Genomic DNA, 19,982 nt, shown 5'->3' with positions numbered 1-19,982 from the left:
CTGCAACATAAGCGTATAAGAGGTGGGTGTTAGGAGAAAACACTGAAAAGAAGAATAAGCTCAGTACATTGTAAGACATTTAAAGAAATGTTGATTGTTTCCAGAAGACAAGGACAACTAATTTCTGCTAGGGGTCGTATCAGGTTGCGTTTCAGAATGATTTTCCTGGCAGCATTAGTACTAAACTGGCAAACCTGTGAAGAGGCTCTTGTAAAAAGTCAAGTTACTGATCATGATGAACTAGACTAAGGCAAAAACAATGAATATAGAGAAAAGTGAATGAGATTGAAAGATGTTTGATGGAATAAACAGAACTGATGAATAGATGAATAAGGAGAAAATGATGTAGGAGTCATTTTAAAGGTTCAGCTTTCTTGTTTGATCCAACATGTAGTGAATGTTTTTGGTTAAAAAAAATAAAATCCTAGCCGGGCGAGGTGGCGGCGCCTGTAGTCCCAGCTACCCGGGAGGCTGAGGCAGGAGAATGGCGTGAGCCCGGGACGCGGAGCTTGCAGTGAGCTGAGATCCGGCCACTGCACTCCAACCTGGGTGACAGAGCGAGACTCCGTCTCAAAAAAAAATAATAATAATAATAAAATAAAATAAAATAAAATCCTAGATATATATATTTCTAACTCCCCATTGGAAGCTAAATCTCCATGGGGTGCTAACATTCTGCATGAGTTCTGTTCTAAATTACCTTTTGAAGGATGTTTGTACAACAAAGACACTCAGAAGATGCAGTGCCCGGGTCTTGGGCAGAGTGAAAATTTTTAAATAAAGATAATGTCTTACTGCAGTGCAAAGGTTGGAAAAGTTTGCTAGCAGCCACATCTAAAAGCTTAGGGCTGCCTTGGCTTAGAGTTCCTCAGCTGTGACACAGCCTCACTGTGTATGCACAACTGGGCTCTCCTTTACATTGTTCTATGGGATTGGAGGCCTGGCAAAGGGAACTGATGTAAACATACAGTTCCTGCTTCCTGCTTTGCCATGAGTAAAAATGTTCTTTTTCTCTGATCCAGTAGTCTCTTGTTTTCTGGGACCTCCATGAAACAGTAGCAGGCTAACCTGTTATAATGTAAATAAATTTCAGATAATTCACAATTCTTGAACACTGCCCCCCAACTCCACTTTAAAATCATTTAAGGTTGTGAGTTTGGACTATTTGTGGTGATATAAAGTTATTATATTGAGGGTAGAAATTTAGGGTTTAAAAACATGTTAAATGTATTTGAAACATTTCCAGTTTTGTATCTCTATGAATACCTAAGTTCTATGTTTTTGTGTGTCAGTTGGTGTTTGTACATCTAATTTTTGATAGGTCAGTAAGTAACATATTACATTTGCATCCAAATTTTTAATATTCCAAAATTGGCTTTTGCAGAGCTGAATTTTCATATTTGGAATCAAAAACTTTAAAAAGATACATAAATCTAGATTTTAACATTAGAGAATGCAAATTGACAAATTTGTAAGAAATTTTATTAACTCACTTAACGTTTCCTGCAATTACTGCTGAATTGCAACCAATAACTTAACAAATAAGGGGATTCTGACTTGAAAATTATAAAAACAATGATACATTGTATAGCTAAAATAAAAAAAATTATTTCAATAAATGTTCGTTAGTATATTCTACAGGCTAGAAATACAACAACAAATAAGGAATCATCCCTATTCTCAAAAACTGAATACTGTAGATAGAAAAATTGAAGTTGAGTAAAAAACAAAACATTTATTTTTGTTAAGTATGCGTACTAATCTTATGATTCTGGTCAAAGAAATATGAGGAATTTAGAAATCTTATCATCTTTACTTCCAAGTATTCTACCTTTCTTTTTCCCTGAGTATGATAATTCAAAAGAATAATATACCCATGGTCAATTAATAAGCAATAATAGTTCCCCCAACATGTCTTCTAATTCTTCTTATTCTAACATTCATACCTTGACTCTCTGAAGATATGCCATAAAAAATGTTGGTTTTCTGCCATGGGTCTAATTATTCATATTAAAGACTCAAAGGAATAAGGAGAGCTTAAAACAGCACTATAGCTAGCTATAAGGACCAATAAAACCTATGCCTACTTACTAAATACTGTAGCTGTTCTTGTAATAAAAGTTTTAGCTCTGAGCATCTAGCACATTGGTAAGTATATCCAATTCACAAGTTAAACATGCAGTATCTTCCTAGAAAACATCGTTTCCTTGAAGATTTGGAAAACAAATGTGATGAATTGTGGAACTCTTAAAAGTGTGAAAGCAAAACCTACAGTTTACTATTTTTCCTTTGGCAGCTCATTCTCATAGGGTTTGATAAAGTTAAGAAAGCTGAAAACTTTTGCGCAGCAAAAAATTTGGTATTAGGCAATATGGCAGTATTCATTTTCTCACATTCAGAAGACCACGTTATTGCCAAGAGATAAATTTTTGCTAACATCACAGGTCTGCAGAGAAGACTAGCACTAATTTACCAGCAAGGGCAAGATATACAGCATTCTACAGAGTGTCCAAAACATGTACACAACCATCAGTTTTCTTAACATTAGTTTGACAATGTACAAACAAAGTAAAATTTAGAGATGAATCTCTAAGCAAAAGGTTTTATTTTAAAACATATGTAAAAGCAGGATTGCAATTTAGATCATAAACACTGACTAGGGTAGTCTTTGGTGTTCCAAAGAATTAAAGAAAAGTTTGGGGCTTTACTGGAGAAGAGAAATGTTATGCAAATTGTTTTGAAAGCTCGTTAGCACTAGTGAAGTTTTTTGGAGTGTTGGCAAACTCTGATTGGTGAGTAGCAGTGGTAGGTATACTAGCTTTAGAATCACAGAAGGTTGCTTTGGCAGCTACTAGGTAAAACTGGTCTTAAGGTTACAGCAGTTTGTTTTGGCAGATGAGCTTGTGAGATAATTTCTGGGGCAGGTGCTTTGTGACCGAAATGCTTCTTCTCCCTGGTCCCTAGACTATAATTTAGTTGGGTTTGAAAAAAATAACTCCAATTTGTAAAGTCAATTTTCACATTTCCCCCTTTTGATCAAGATCTTTCTATGAAAATATCACTGATCAACCATCCTGAAGTTAGGTCTAATTGTCTCTTAACGCTGGGATATCCTAATTGTGTCTGGTCCCAAATTCAGAGCAAAGTATGGGAATCAGTGTTAGAAACCCAGACCATATTTGTGGTCAGAAAGAAAACCTCTCAGGGCAGGTTTGCCTGTAGTCCAGCATAGACTTCCATCTTACCAGTCCCATATGCATTAGAAATCATCTTGAAGTATTCGGCTAACATTATTCTGTTGTGAGGACTGGTTTTACAAAGATTACCACAGTCAAGAAAAATTGAGTTTAAAGATCAAAATGCAAAGAATGATCATGAATGATATCATAAATTCCAGTTTAAATAATTGTTCTCAACCATGAACCCAATTTTGAAGGTAATCAACTGAACAGATCAAAAAGTCCAGATGTATCTGCTGAAACTTTTTGGAGCTAAGTGGCTTGGTTTCTTATCTTGTGTAATTGCCAGAGGAATTTTTCCATGTGCAGCAAACAGTGTTAGCAACTGCACAAATACTACCTTGTTTAGCTAATTAGTAATCCAGTGCAATCCTGCTATCAAATGCCACTTTAGCAAGATAATCTAAGGAAGTATTTTTCAATTGCAATAGCTTTAGCTGTGGAGTTGGCTATGGACCAAATTGTTAAGGCTAAATTTCTGATGATTGTTCCTAAGTGGCTAATTCTGATGCTAGGGAAAGAAGACTTAACAACTGAGGCCTATCTGCTAGATTTATGCCTCCTGACAAAGTGTCTCTTTTAAATATCACGATGTAAACTAAGAGGTAGGGACCAATGTTCAAATTTTGCTGATTTAAATTGAATGTAGAAGTATTTCAAAAAACATTGGTCTTTTAATTTTCCATTTCTTAAGATGTAATGTTGCCCAAGCAGGTAGTTGACTTTTGAATACCCCATAGATGAAAATGTATTCCAATGGAGTACAACAGGTAATTCCACAGGGTCTACTTTGTGTATTGACAGTTACTCATAAGGAGGTGTCAGCACCATTTAGCCAAAATTATATTATTGAACTATTGCATTGCTGGAGGCCATCAACATTTAGAAGACCAGGGAAAGGAAAAGTTTTGCAATCTGTTGAATTTCTTTTCTCTTGAGTACTCTTACCATATTTTTCTTTATATAATATTAATCTAATTTTAAAGTATTTTGTGTAGACCTTAGATACTGTTAGAGTAAAGCAGGAAATTTGCATATGTGAATCTCAAAACTTGACCTTATAAAAAGAACCAGATACACAATTTGAACAGTTCATTGGAAACATTAGTAAAATATGGGGTAAAATAAAGATTAACTTTCATAATGAACAGATGGAAAGTTGTCGTGACAAATCCAATAGCCAGTTATGTGTCTCCCTTTGGCAATAGATTGGAAAATGTGAATTATAGCATTGTCTTTCCAGGAAAATAAAGGCATATAAGAAAAGACCAATTTTTTTTTTTTTTTTATAAAAAAGAGTATACATCCTGGTCTGGACATGTTGGGATGCAAGTCTACTTCAGATGTCATCTGCTTCAATTCTGGAAGAATTTTAGTTTTAAAACCCTTATTAGAGTACTTGTCCAGTCAGGAGTGGGGGGCTTTTAAAAATAAGATATATAGATGCACAAATCAGTGCCTTTGAGCTTTGCAGCAAAGGGATTGGTGAAAAGGGCTTGATATGGACCCTTCTGATAAGGCTGGAGATAATCTTTATGTAGATATCTTTCTAGTAGACAAAGTCACTAGGTTGCACATCGTGGTGCTTTAGGTCTTTATCTCCTGAGTGCACCAGGAAAACATTGTTCTACCAAAGTACAATTTTATCCATTGTTTAATAATGATTTTGCAATATTGAAGTATATCTCCTTTTATTAACTGATGGTCAAAAGCAGAGAGAGACAAGTTCCTGAGATTATTTCAAAATGTGAATGTTTGCGAGCCTTAAAGGGAATGACTCTCCAATTTAATAATATCAAAAGAAAAATCTTAGATCAGGAAAGGTTTTCATATATATATATGTATATATATATATGTGTGTATATATATATATGTGTGTATATATATATGTGTATATATATATATATTTGAGTCTCACTCTGTCACCCACCTGGAGCTCAATGTCATGATCTAGGCTCACTGCAAGCTCTGCCTCCTAGGTTCAGGTTCAAGCAATTCTCCCTGACTCAGCCTCCTGAGTAGCTGGGATTATAGGTGCTCACCACCATGCTCGGCTAACTTTTTTATTTTTTATTTTTTCAGTAGAGATGGGGTTTCACCATGTTGACCAGGCTGGTCTCAAATTCCTGACCTCAGGCTATCTGCCTGCCTCGACCTCCCAAAGTTTTGGGATCACAGGCATGAGCCACTGTGCCTGGCCACCAACTGGGTTTTTATAGTCCCACTTATTTATTTTATAAAATCAGAAGACTGGAGATAGTAAGCACACTGGAAATGCTATAAAATTGGTCAAATTGAACATACCTACTGTATTAGTCCATTTTCACACTGCTATAAAGAACTGCCTGAGACTGGGTACTTTATAAAGAAAAGAGGTTTAATTTACTCATAGTTCTGCATTGCTGGGGAGACATCAGGAAACTTACAGCCATGGTGGAAGAGGAAGGGGAAGCAGGCATCTAAAGCAGGCACAAAACAAAACGAAACAATAAAACAAACCAACAACAACAACAACAACAAAAAAAAACAGGCCGGGAGCAGGGGCTCATATCTGTAATCCTAGCACTTTGAGAGGCTGAGGTGGGCAGATCATGAGGTCAGGAGATCGAGACCATCCTGGTTAAAGTGATGAAACCCCATCTCTTCTAAAAACACAAAAAATTAGCCGGACGTGGTAGCGGGTGCCTGTGGTCCCAGATACTTGGGAGGCTGAGGCAGGAAAATGGCGTGAACCCGGGAGGCAGAGCTTGCAGTGAGCCTAGATTGCGCCACTGCACTCCAGCCTGGGCGACAGAGTGAGACTCCATCTCAAAAAAACAAACAAACAAACAAACAAACAAAATTAGCCTTCTTCACAAGGTGGAAGGAGAGAGAAAGAACAAGGGGTAAGTACCACACTTTAAAACCATCAGATCTCATGAGAACTCATTCACTATCACAGGGCAGCATGGGAGAAACTGTCCACCTGATCCAAACACCTCCCACCACATCCCTCTCTCAGATTACAATTTGAGATGAGATCTAAGTGGAGACACAGAGTCAAGCTATATAACCTACAATATTACATGACCAATAAAGTGGATTTCCCAGTTACTATAAAGAAAAGGGGAGACCCCTGCATGGGAATAATTTTCTCTAGAAGAATTGTGGCCATAGCTAAAGCAATGGCTGGTCTACAAGAAAAGGTTTCCATCCAATTGAAAAACATAGAGATTACACAAATATGTATGTATCCAAAGAAGAGAGGTAGCTGGAAAAAATCCATTTCCAAATCTCAAATGACCCATTAGGTAAATTAAAATGTCCAGAAATGGTGTGTATAGATTTCTTGGACTAAACTTAGGACTAGTAGTACAAGCCAAATAAGCACTTCTGGCAGACTTCTTAATGTCACCCCACCAATATCATTTCATAAAAGAAATAAATGTGTTAGTTGTCTATGAGTCAAATTATGAACTATAGTTAACAGTAGATAGCTCAATGAATTTGGGAAAATTGGTTTATTTTCATGTCCAAAACATAATTCTTTTTTTTAAATCACAAAACTAGCTATCATAATTTTTCCAATTATTTTCCAGTTTCTGGTACTCAATTTTGTGCATCTTTGAACTATTTTAATGTTCTTTTTGTGAGGTCATGACAAAGAGTTGATCAATTGAACCTTTAAGAGTGGCATTACTAGCAGCATTATAAGCAAAGTAGTTTCCTGTAGCCTCCATAGAATCCTCTAACCCCCACTGAGTCCAATCTTAAATGTTCAAGAATTTTGACAATAGCCAAAACAGTTGGTACCCATATGGCATCCAGTAAGTCTTGTACATAGGATCTGTTTTTTTATTTGACCCTCTGTGAAAGTGAGGAAGCACCTTTGCTTCCATAAAATCCTGAAATCATGAGCAACCAAGAAGGCATAACTACTGTCTGTGAATTTATATTAGCAGATTTCCCTTTAGTAAGGAGTCAAGTCTGAGTAAGGGCATAAAGTTCAGCCTCGTGGGTAGAAGTAACCATAGTTAAGGGTGCAACCTAAATATCTTTAAACTAAGTAGTAATTGTATATTCTTCACAGTATTTACCAATGCCATCCTTTAAATATGCTCCATCTGTAAGTGATGATAGTTCAGCATTGTCTAACAAAGCCTCTTATGAATCTTTTTGTTGAGTTGAAAGATAGAGGCAAAAAGTAATAGGGATGGGTCCACATCAGAAGGAAGGGGTAAAAAAGTAGAAAAATTAACATTGTTCTATTCAAAATGAGTTATGTAGGGAGCAGCTAGCCAAGAAAAAAGTTTATAAGAGGTAAAATTACTAGAAAATAGGTGTTAAGTATGATGTGAATTTAGAAGAATTTAACAGCAAGGAAAATGAAAAATGGTTGAAGGATATTCCATGACCATTTCTTCGGTGAAGTGACTAGTAGAGCAGTAGTTACAATAGTTCTCAAATGAGGAGGTAATTCTTGAGCTACTGAGTCTACTTGTTGGCTGTAATATCCAGTGGGGCAGTTCATGTTTTTGAGTTAGGACACTCAAGGCATTTTCTTTCTTTTCATAAACAAAAAGAAAAAAAAGGTGGGGGGAGTTGATAATTAGAGAGGGCAGAGAGATTTCAAAGTTCCTCTTTAATGTAATAAATGCAATATCTTTACATTATTTCCCTACAATGGAATCAGGCTTAGAAGTCTTGAGTAGGACATGCAGGGTTTTAGCAATCAAAAAAAATTTGATATTCAGTTATGGTAGGGATCAGCAAGTCCAAGAAACCCTCAAAGTTGACATTTAGTTTTGGGTTTATGGAACTACAGGACACCTTGCATCTGTTCAGGGTTTAAATGTAGCCCTGTCTGAAAAATCAGATAACCCAGATGTTTAACTTGAGTTTTAACTAATAGTAACTTTTCTTTAGAAAATTATAATCTTTTATGGCTAGAAGTTTTAATAAATGCACATTGTCTTCCTCACAGGATACCTGTATGGGAGAGCAAAGAAGTCATCTGCATACTGTAGTAAGGATGAGCCTTAGGGGAAAGTTACATATTCTAAATTAACTTTCAGAATTTGAGCAAGATTGGAAAGACTTTCAGTTTAATATTGAGGCATAACAGTCCAAGTATATTGTTGTCCTTCCCAAATGAAGGCAAATAGATATTGACAGGTTTGATCAAAAGGGATGCTAAGAAAGCACCACAGAGGTAAATTTCAGTGGACAATTTACTACAAGTTGGCACTGAGGTCAACAAATTATGTGGATTTGGGACTATGGTGTAGCATAATATAACAATATTATTTATCATTTATAAATAATATTATAAATTACAAATAAACAAATAAATTGTAAATAACAGAAACCCTGAACAAATCTATACCTGTAAACATTAGATTTTCTCACGGGAAGAATGGAAGTGTTACAGAGACTGGCGGAAGGAATTTTTAAGCCTTGAGTTTTGTATTCTTCAATGATGGGTCCTACCCCTTGTAAGGTAGATTGATCCAAAGGATTTTGTTTAATATTAAGGGCTTTGTTCAATCAATTTAGATTTTGATCGGGGTGCACTATGGTTCTGTGTTGATGATGTGGCCCATACAAAGACAGGTACTTGTTTCAATAAAAAATTCTGGGAGCCAGCAGGAATATCTTCGTTGTTGGGACCATGTAACATATAAGCAGGGCATCAAAAGTAGAGTCTAGTGAGTTGTTCTTATCAATTATTTTTCTTTTTGGGAGAAAAAGATGCCAGCATGATATTTTTCTGAAAGTCTTGTCCCAATAAATGAGCTGGAGTAGATTCCACCAGTAAAAAGAGATAGGTATCCTGTAATGGCTTAAGGTGAAAAGTAATAGGCTGGGACAGAAAAGCCATCAATGGTTCATTTAATACTCCCCCATTTAAATATTTGTATTACTCCAAGGCAGGAGCTGGTTGAGGAGAGTTGAACACCAATAAGGTTGGTTCAGGAGCAGAGGTGAACACCAGTAGGGTTGCTCCTGTATCTATATAAACAGTCAGGACCTCATTGCCAATCCCCAAGGTGATTAAATGGAAGAATTGGAGAAAGCTCCTGTATGGTCTCAAAGCCCCTCCATAGGGAAGGAGAAGCAGAAGGTTTAAGTGAAGAAGACTGTTTATAAACTTAAAACTTTATAAACTTAAAACTGATTGCTTATGTTAATAACAGTTCTTCTTCCAGTGGCCTTGGCTATTTACAATAATGACAGATGCCAAGAGGTGGCTTTTGTGGATTAAAGTTGTGTCATTTAGAGACCAAATGGTTTTCTCTGGGAGCATTCATGTTGCAGTTGGAGGTTTAGGATTTTAGTAGTCTTCTTTTTATTGGTTTTCTTTATGGTGCAAGCCAATTGATTTGCCAAATCAACAAATTCAGAAGGTGGTATGGTCTCCCCCTCCATGTGAGTTTCTTTTTTTTTTTTTTTACTCACAGAGAAAGTTCTTGCCTGAGATCCTTGGCAAACGTAGAGTTAAAGGTAAGTCTAGTATAGTCAACATCCATAGGTAGGCCAAAATTTTCTCTGAATATAACCAACTGTCTCTTACAATAGCTATGAACTGGTTGATTTAGCTCTTGGGTATAAGCTTAAATTTTATTCCAATCTATGACTTTATAAAATGGATTGAGGATGGCCCTCTATAAATTGAGAGTTGTTGAGCCAGTTTCTAACATTGTAGGTCTGATTCCGGGAAATGGACACAGATATTGCTAAATCCAGATGGGGATGGGTCCAACTGGCTTTTGCAATTCAGTGTTGGGCCTGGCCTTCTCCCACAGCATGCAAATAAGTTGATAAAGACAAGAGAATTTGGGCTGGTAAGCCTGAACTGTAACATTAAAGTTATCGATAACACAACGAGAGTCTTCCATAACCTTGGAAAATTCTTTGGCTATAGCAAAGAGTTCTGTTTTACTCCAAAAGACATAGGTCATCTGGGGGATCTCAGAATCAGTAGAGGTCAATCCTTATGGGGACAGGGTTTATAGGCTGAGGTTGGGAAGCAGAAAGGGGAGAAGTAGTAGGGGAAGAACTATCAGGGAACAAGGGAAGTTCAGAAGGTGAAGAGAGGAGAGACAGTAGGTGGTACCTAAGAAACAAAGAATTTGAGTTCCTAAAGCCTTTCTTTCTCCATCCTTCATGTATTCCAGCTAACTTAGAGACAGTATTTTGGGGCAAAGCAAATTTTGATTCTTGAATATATTATATAGGCACCTCTAGATACTAATTATGATAGACATTTCATTCAGATTGTTTGGTTTTAGAGCCTAATCTTCTCATGTATTTCTGAGAAAAACAAGTTTAGGGAGGTCAAAAAAAAAATCGGGAATGTCATTGTAATTCCAAGTTGTCTTTAGTGTAATCAGCCCACTGAGATAAGAAAGGATGTGCTGATGTGCCACAATGCTTAAGCGTAAAACTAGCTGGAGTCCCTGATGGGGGGTACAGGTGTGTATCTTGGCTTGCCTTTGAATCTCAAAGGCCCATTTTGTGAATAAATTTATCTAGGCAATTTGATTTAACACAAAATACACAGAAACCAAAATAAAAACCAAGAACACAAAATGAATAAAAGAATAAAGTATGTATTCACCAGGAAGGGGGACAAAGACTTCTTTAAAAGAAGGGAAGGCCTTCATAAACAGGAGTGGAAAAAACCCTCAGAAAATCTCATCTCAAATAAAACTGAACAACTCAGACAGCAGGACATGGGGTTTGGATCTAAGGTAGAGACTCATCAGGCAAAAAGGGCACACACAGAAGTGGAGCGCTAGGGGTCCATGTATTGGTACCTCACGCCATAGTTCTGGGGGGACCATAGAATCTCTCCAGGTGAGTTCAATTCAGACTCCACTTACGACACTGAATATGTCAAAATCAAATGAACTATTGAGACAAAACTCTAAGTAAATGATTTCATTTGAAAATATATACAAAAACAAAATTGCAATTTGAGGGATAGGCACAAACTGGGATGCCCAAAGAATAAAGAATTTGGTTGTTGGGGTTTTATTGGGAAAAACATGTTGCAAAGAGTCATTTTGAAAGAAAGTTCATTGGCTTCAGTAAAGGTTTTCAGGAACTGGCAACATCTGATTGGTGGGTGACGGTGGCAGGTAAAACTTGTCTCAGGGTCAGAACATGTCATTTTGGCAGCTACTAGGTAAAACCGGACTTACTGTTATAGCAGGTGGTTTCAGCAGCTGGATTTATGAAACAGTTCCTGGAGCAGGTGCTTTGTACCTGAGTGATTTTTTCCCCGGTCCCTCAACTCAAATCTAATTGCATTTGACAATAATAACTCCAATTCCTATAATCTATTTTCACAACACATAATGAATTTAAATTCTTATGATAATTCTACCTGATCAAATGTGTGTGTTGTTTTGTTTCATTTCTAAGTACACCTTACCTATCCATTAATGTATTCTGGGAGAGTGCTTCAGGAATTTTCTTGGGAAACATATATGTCAGCTGACTTAGTGCCTTATAGAGCTGTTTTCTTTTCTTTTTTTTTTTAATCAAGATTCTTGAACTTATCTATTATTTTATTGTCACCACACCTCTTTAATTCATAGTTTTGCATATGGAATCAAAATTTGTCTTCATATTGCACAATCACTTATTCTAGTTCACTTTCCAGACCAAATCAAAATAGCTAGGATCCTCTTTTATGGAATTACAATGGAATCCTGAAAATGGAAAGGACTGTTAGCCCAACAGCCCTGGTAATAAAATCTAGATCTGCCATTTATTAATATGTGTAATGTCATCTGAGTAACATTTTTCTCAAATTTTTAAAATTTTACTTTCTCATTCAGAGGGTCATTTTGAGCATTATGAGAGGTAAAGTAGGTAAAAATACTAAGCATTTTTATCTCAGAGAAAAACAGATCTATAAAACTCCTCAGATTTATATAATTTAGGTTTAGATCCTCACTTATTTAGTCACCCCACTTTCAAACACTTAACTTATCAATGACTCCTAAAACGTTGAACCCCAATTTGGGAAGCCGAGGTGGGTGGATCACTTGAGTTCAGGAGCTCAAGTTCAGCGTGGGCAACATGGTGAAACACCATTTCTACTAAGAAATAAAAATAAAAATGCAAAATACAAAAACTAGCCAGGCATGGCTGTGTACATCTGTGGTCCCAGCTACTCAGAGGCTAAGGTGGGAGGATCACTTGAGCCCAGGAGGTGGAGGTTGCAGTGAGCGGAGATCAGGCCACTGAATTCTAGCCTAGGCAACAGAGCAAGACCCTATCTTAAAAAACAAAAAATGTTGAACCCAAAAGTGCAGAGCATATTTCAATTATTTTCTGTAATCCGTATAGATATTTATAAGTTATACCATATTTAAAGTCAATTAAGAGAAAATATGTATGAAGTAGATATTTTAACCCTGAAAAGAAACCTCTTATAATTGAATTAACTTATAATTGAATTAAATAACTAAGCCCATAATAGAGCAACTTGTAGTACTATCAGATTTTAGCTTTCCTACCTGCGTTAGCAGTAAGATTTCTAATTACAGTTATAGAACTTAGTATTTATGTTTTAGGAACAGCAAACTTGTTTTAATAAATGTGGAAATATTGTCCTGAGTGTATAGTGAAAGTTAGAGACAGATTGTGGGAAAGAGAGGAGGCAATGCTAAAGGGAAGGAGAAATGCAAGTGAAGAATTGAACACTTGTCTGCATCAGTCACATCAGTGCCAGGGCAATAATAAGGAGAAATTGAAACAAACTACCTTATACTTCCCATAGCTCCCTGAAGGAGTCTGTACTCGACACACATTTGTTTGTACTGCAGGGCTTGAGCAAAATTTGTATGAGTCTGTTTAATGTTTTGGGGTGTTAGTGACTTATAGGAAAGTGAAAGTATTTCATAATTCATGTATGTCTATTTTACAAGAGGAAATATCTAAGTGGAATAATTTGTTAGTTCAAGGATATCGAGGCATAAAAATAAAATGTGAAGAACTCAGAAAATAAACTAGAAATTAGACGTAAACATATCTGGAAACATCTGGGTGACTGACTCATAAACTGACCTAAATCATTTTCTGAGGTAGAAAATTTATGAAGAGTTAACATTATCATGACATGTCAGTGGATGGATTAGTAAATAATAATAATGATAACATGCATCATTTGTTTAGGACTTCTTTAGGTAAGATGGAGTTATTATTTAAATTTTAAAGCCAGACATGACTTTAAAATGGAAGAATCCATGTCCCAGGATCAGTATGAACAAGCCATTTCAATGAAACAAAACTGGTTTATCTATGGTTAAACGAATTCCTCAAATCCCAAAAATAACCTACACATGGACCTAACTTCATAAGTGAAACTGGCACAAAAATGGAAGCAGATAAGCAATTAACTTTTTGTGGTTTTAGTGTGCATCAATGCGGGCATACTTCTGAAAAACAGGCTGCCAGCCTCAGTGTAGGGTGGCTATTTTGGCATGGACAGATCCATTAACTAAATAATTAAAAGAGCACTTGGCCCTGATATCCTGAACAGATTCCAGCTGGGTTATTATATACACTTACTGCTATTTTAACCTGCCCTGAAATTTCAACTGGGCTCAAAGTTTTCCTTAATCCTCTATCCTAAAATAGTATTTGTTGAATATAGGGTGTTTTTCTTCTACTACTCTTTGTGCCCAGTTGTTTGACATTATTCCCACAAACTACAAGTGAAGTTCAGTTTGTAGTTTTCAATGAGAACATTAAAACAGAACCTAATCTTAGGAAAAATATGGTGACAAAATGTGTTCAATTTCAATGAGTCCCAATGGGGTTGTAGGAAACTAAAAAAATTAATAGTATAAAGTAGAGTTGATAAGCTAGGTTAACATGCAAATGGATTCCCACATGAGGACTTGAACATATACTAGATGTCTGTATTACTTAATCTATATATAGCTGGACAGAAGAGGCACTAATGCAGAGTTATTGTCACAGGCTATTTCACAACATTTGATATTTTTTTAAATTTTTTTTTAAATTATACTTTAAGTTCTAGGGTACATGTACATAACGTGCAGGTTTGTTACATATGTATACTTGTGCCATGTTGGTGTGCTGCACCCATCAACTCGTCAGCACCCATCAATTCATCATTTATATCAGGTATAACTCCCAATGCAATCCCTCCCCCCTCCACCCTCCCCATGATAGGCCCCGGTGTGTGATGTTCCCCTTCCCGAGTCCAAGTGATCTCATTGTTCAGTTCCCACCTATGAGTGAGAACATGCGGTGTTTGGTTTTCTCTTCTTGTGATAGTTTGCTAAGAATGATGGTTTCCAGCTGCATCCATGTCCCTACAAAGGATGCAAACTCATCCTTTTTTATGGCTGCATAGTATTCCATGGTGTATATGTGCCACATTTTCTTAATCCAGTCTGTCACAGATGGACATTTGGGTTGATTCCAAGTCTTTGCTATTGTGAATAGTGCCGCAATAAACATACGTGTGCATGTGTCTTTATAGCAGCATGATTTATAATCCTTTGGGTATATACCCAGTAGTGGGATGGCTGGGTCATATGGTACATCTAGTTCTAGATCCTTGAGGAATTGCCATACTGTTTTCCATAATGGTTGAACTAGTCTACAATCCCACCAACAGTGTAAAAGTGTTCCTATTTCTCCACATCCTCTCCAACAACTGTTGTTTCCTGACTTTTGAATGATTGCCATTCTAACTGGTGTGAGATGGTATCTCATTGTGGTTTTGATTTGCATTTCTCTGATGGCGAGTGATGTTGAGCATTTTTTCATGTGTCTGTTGGCTGTATGAATGTCTTCTTTTGAGAAATGTCTGTTCATATCCTTTGCCCACTTTTGGAGAACTACAAACCACTGCTCAGTGAAATAAAAGAGGACACAAACAAATGGAAGAACATACCATGCTCATGGACAGGAAGAATCAATATCGTGAAAATGGCCATACTGCCCAAGGTTATTTATAGATTCAATGCCATCCCCATCAAGCTACCAATGACTTTCTTCACAGAATTGGAAAAAACTGCTTTAAAGTTCATATGGAACCAAAAAAGAGCCCGCATTGCCAAGACAATCCTAAGTCAAAAGGACAAAGCTGGAGGCGTCATGCTACCTGACTTCAAACTATACTACAAGGCTACAGTAACCAAAACAGCATGGTACTGGTACCAAGACAGAGATATAGACCAATGGAACAGAACAGAGTCCTCAGAAATAATACCACACATCTACAGCCATCCGATCTTTGATAAACCTGAGAGAAACAAGAAATGGGGAAAGGATTCGCTATTTAATAAATGGTGCTGGGAAAATTGGCTAGCCATAAGTAGAAAGCTGAAACTGGATCCTTTCCTTACTTCTTATACGAAGATTAATTCAAGATGGATTAGAGACTTAAATGTTAGACCTAAAACCATAAAAACCCTAGAAGAAAACCTAGGTAATACCATTCAGGACATAGGCATGGGCAAGGACTTCATGTCTAAAACACCAAAAGCAACGACAGCAAAAGCCAAAATTGACAAATGGGATCTAATTAAACTAAAGAGCTTTTGCACAGCAAAAGAAACTACCATCAGAGTGAACAGGCAACCTACAGAATGGGAGAAAATTTTTGCAATCTACTCATCTGACAAAGGGCTAATATACAGAATTTACAAAGAACTCAAACAAATATACAAGAAAAAAACAAACAACCCCAACATTTGATATTTTTTTTAAACAATTTTTATTATGGGATGGCCTGTACTCTACAATTTTAGATTTTCTTTTACAGTTTCCAGAGTAAAATCATAAAGTAATATGGATAGATACATACATACATACATATATATTGCAATATATATGTGGTATTAATTTCTCAGTTCTCCTTTATAAAGTGGGAACCTAGAAATTAGGCTTTCACTTTACAATGAAAATATCCAAAGTTGTTACATTTGTCCTTTCACCTGTATGAACATATCCCACTTTATCAATAATCCCTCAACAAATAATGTACTTTAAAATAAGAATCCATTGTAAATAAATATTTTGGTTTTTCAATGTTGATACTTAATCTTGGAGAAAATTTAGATAATTTTCAGAAATATTGCTTAAGATGGCCATGTCTATAGATATAGATATACATATATATTAAATGCACTTAAAAATAATTAAATTTTAATTTTAATATTGATTATATTCTATAACATCATATAGTGCCAGATTAGGAAGTAATGCATCAAATTTGCATAGATGATATGCTTTCAAAATTTGATATAAAGTTAGAAGAAGTATTAGAGTAAACATATTGGTTCATGACAATAATGTACATTTACAATAACGTTTCAGAATGTTTGCCACTATTTTTACTATATCATATGAAAACTACATTAAGTGTAAAAAACATGTTTGAAATAACTTGTTTAAAATATAAGCTAACTAAAATATATTAAATTCACTTGTAGGATGGGGATATGGGAATGAGGAAAGGCTCAAAGAGCATATAAAGTATACCTTGACTAAATACCACACGCATGCACGACTTTATGATGAATGCTAAGGGTGAATGCAAAAGGAAGTTGTATATTTAATCATGGCTACCTACTGTCTCAAGAATACATAGGAGTCTGGCTAGTCATTGTTAATTTCATCTGAAATATGAACTTTTGATCTCAGCAAGATCCTAGAAAGTTTTGATTACCCTTGACGTTTGTCCAGTGACTATATTGTGGGTTGGGTTGACATTGACATGCAGTGTGCATTGTAGGTACCCAATATATACGGGATAATTTAGCATAACTATTAAATAATTTCCAAGTATGCATTACTGAAATGACCTGGGAATTAATGTTGCAGGGGACTCAAATGGGAATTTTGAAATACTCTTCTTTTAGGTCCTAGTGATCTGATGACACTGTATGAAAGACAAGAGGGATTAGAAATCTGAATTGGGAACCTGATCTTTTTTCTTCAAATGACCTACGGATATAAGGCTAGGGCAGAAATCAGCCTGCAGGACATATTTGGGGGCATGAAATATCCCTCAAAGATTTCAGAAATACCAAACTTTTGATAAATTTAATTCTCAAATTTCCATAATGCCTAATTCATGTTATGGTTATGATTAAGGTAACTTTGATTTTTTAACATAATAATAAGCTTTAATTTCCCATGGATAAACATATAAGATAGATATTTTCCCACTATCGATAAATATAAAATACTTCTGGTTATCAATTACTGACCAGAGCATTTCATATTTATTTGATATAATTAAAGAAAATTATTTCATAGCAAAGATTTGGTGATCTTTAAAATCACCTTTCATTGGCTTCATCTGGCAAGAATTACGACTATGTGGTCACAAAGGAAAGTTTATTTACAGAAAGCTTGCCTCTGGAATTACCTGCACATATACAGCCTTGAAAAAACATTTGTGAAAGGCAGGACTCATTTGGTTCCTAATAAAAGTTACCCTTGGGAAGGTCACTCAGTCTACACGATCTTTCACTGCCACTGTCGACTTCAGAGGGAAGAAAACAAGAACATCAAAGTCTTACTATTTTATATATAACTTTGTCAGTTACCAATTTAAGACCTTTTTAAAAATGCACAGTCAGCAATATAGTTGCAAAAGGTAAAAGGAACTTAAAGTCAGCCCCCACTGTGCATGTGACCTCTGTGCTGACTGTGGACTGTGAGCTGTTTGAAGAGAAACACTGGAAACAAAGAGCAGAGAAAAGACAGAAAGGCATACACACCTCATAGATAGCTTTCATCTGTTCTTCTCAATTGCAGTCATTGAAGCAAGTGGGAGGTGCAATGTGTCCTGAATAGTCTGGTTTGTATTTGACAACATAGGGGAGAAATATACAAAGCTCATACATGTCCACTAACCGTCAAACAGAGCGCTTAATGAAACCTGGTTCAAATTTGATTTCATACGTGGTCAAAATTTGAGTAACTATTTTTGTATTTTATTTTTTGTATAAAGAAAAGAATGTAGGTAGGACCATCTTTACAAAGATAATAAATGGATTACTGTGAAAAAAACCCAGTGTCATAATTTCATCTCTCATTCATAGAAAAATCTTTTTCATTAATATAGCTTCTTTTGGCGGAGGGCGGTGGCTCTCGCCTGTAATCCTAGCGCTTTGGGAGGCCAAAGCAGGTGGATCACTTGAGTGGGAGTTAGAGACCAGCCTGACCAACATGGAGAAACTCCGTCTCTACCGAAAATACAAAATTAGACTGGCATAGTGGCACATGCCTGTAATCCCAGCTACTCGGGAGGCTGAGGCAGGAGAATGACTTGAACCCAGGAGACAGAGGTTCTAGTGAGCCAAGATCACGGCATTATAATCCAGCCTGGGCAACAAGAGCGAAACTCTGTCTCAAAAAAAGCTTCTTTTCAGGTAATTCAGCTTCAGGGAAAGATGCAAGAATTAGGAAGAAGAAAATAAATACCTCTCTAGTCACTCAAAGGCACTAAGTCCAACCAGGCAATCAGTGTGGTGACAGATGTCACTCAGAGCAGGTGCAAGTCCAGAACCCACATCTGCTAGTTTACACTTGAAGATGATTTCTCTAAACACAGGATATGTCTTGTTAATCGATAATCTGATTTTTTTGCATTGTCAATTGAAGAAGAAATAACTTAAAATTAACAGGAAAAAGGCACTGAAAAAACTAAGTTTAGGTAAATAATATAGCCTATTTAATCTTAATAGAAGAAAAATCCATTTACATTTTCATGGCAAATTATGAACCAATTGCAGCATCTCCTGTTAAGGAATTTTATTAAAATAATTAGTAATGTTGAAGAAAACTAGTTACTCTACTTTCAAATTTGTTTTTCCTACTTTCCAATAACTGACATTCTGTCAACCCATCACGTTTCAGTCTCCAGCAGCTTTGAATGAAAAAGTCCAGACAGAGTTAGTCATTTTTAGTTTCTCAATTCAGTTCTATAAAAATGTATTAAATATCTGCTATGTCACAGATACCGTGTCAGAAAATATTGTAACATAATGAAAAACAAATGATTCTAGCTCCCAACGATACTAGCTAATCCTAGGGAAAGGCAAGGATAGAGAAAAAGACTCAAAAAACATGAATTTAATACAAAACTTGGGTTCCCTAGGAACTGGGCCATGCCTACTTCCTTATAGTGAATCCACAGGGCTAGACTTAGCTTCTGGCACACAATCAATATTCAACAAGTATTTATAGGATGAATGCAAAAAAAAAAAAATGTGGTTATTAGAGACTGAGAAAGGTGGGAGAGAAGGGAGGATAGAGAGAGGTTAGTTAATAGATAGAAAATTATATAGAAGAAATAGAAGTTCTAGTGATCTCTAGCACTGTAGGGTGACCATAGTTAATAATTTATTATATATCTTTAAATAGTTAAAAGAGAGAATTTTGAATGTTGCAAAACAAAGATACAAAGCCTTGAGGTGATGCATGTGCTAATTACTCTGATTTGATCATTATGCATGATATACATTTATCTAAATATCATTCTGTACCTCATAAATATGTACAAGTATTACAAATGTGAAAAAACAGTGCAGTGTTTTGGCCATAGTAATGAGTATGATGTGCTATAGCCGAATAGGAAAGAGACTCTTATGTGGCCTGAGGAGACCCTGGGAGGTACTCACTTGTTCTTCTCTCTGTCTCTCCAAACACACACACACACACACACACACACACACACACACACACCCTCACCTC

This window comes from Rhinopithecus roxellana, chromosome 2, assembly GCF_007565055.1.
Source record: "Rhinopithecus roxellana isolate Shanxi Qingling chromosome 2, ASM756505v1, whole genome shotgun sequence".
In the NCBI taxonomy this organism is placed as follows: domain Eukaryota; kingdom Metazoa; phylum Chordata; class Mammalia; order Primates; family Cercopithecidae; genus Rhinopithecus; species Rhinopithecus roxellana.
This window is presented reverse-complemented; position numbering follows the sequence as displayed.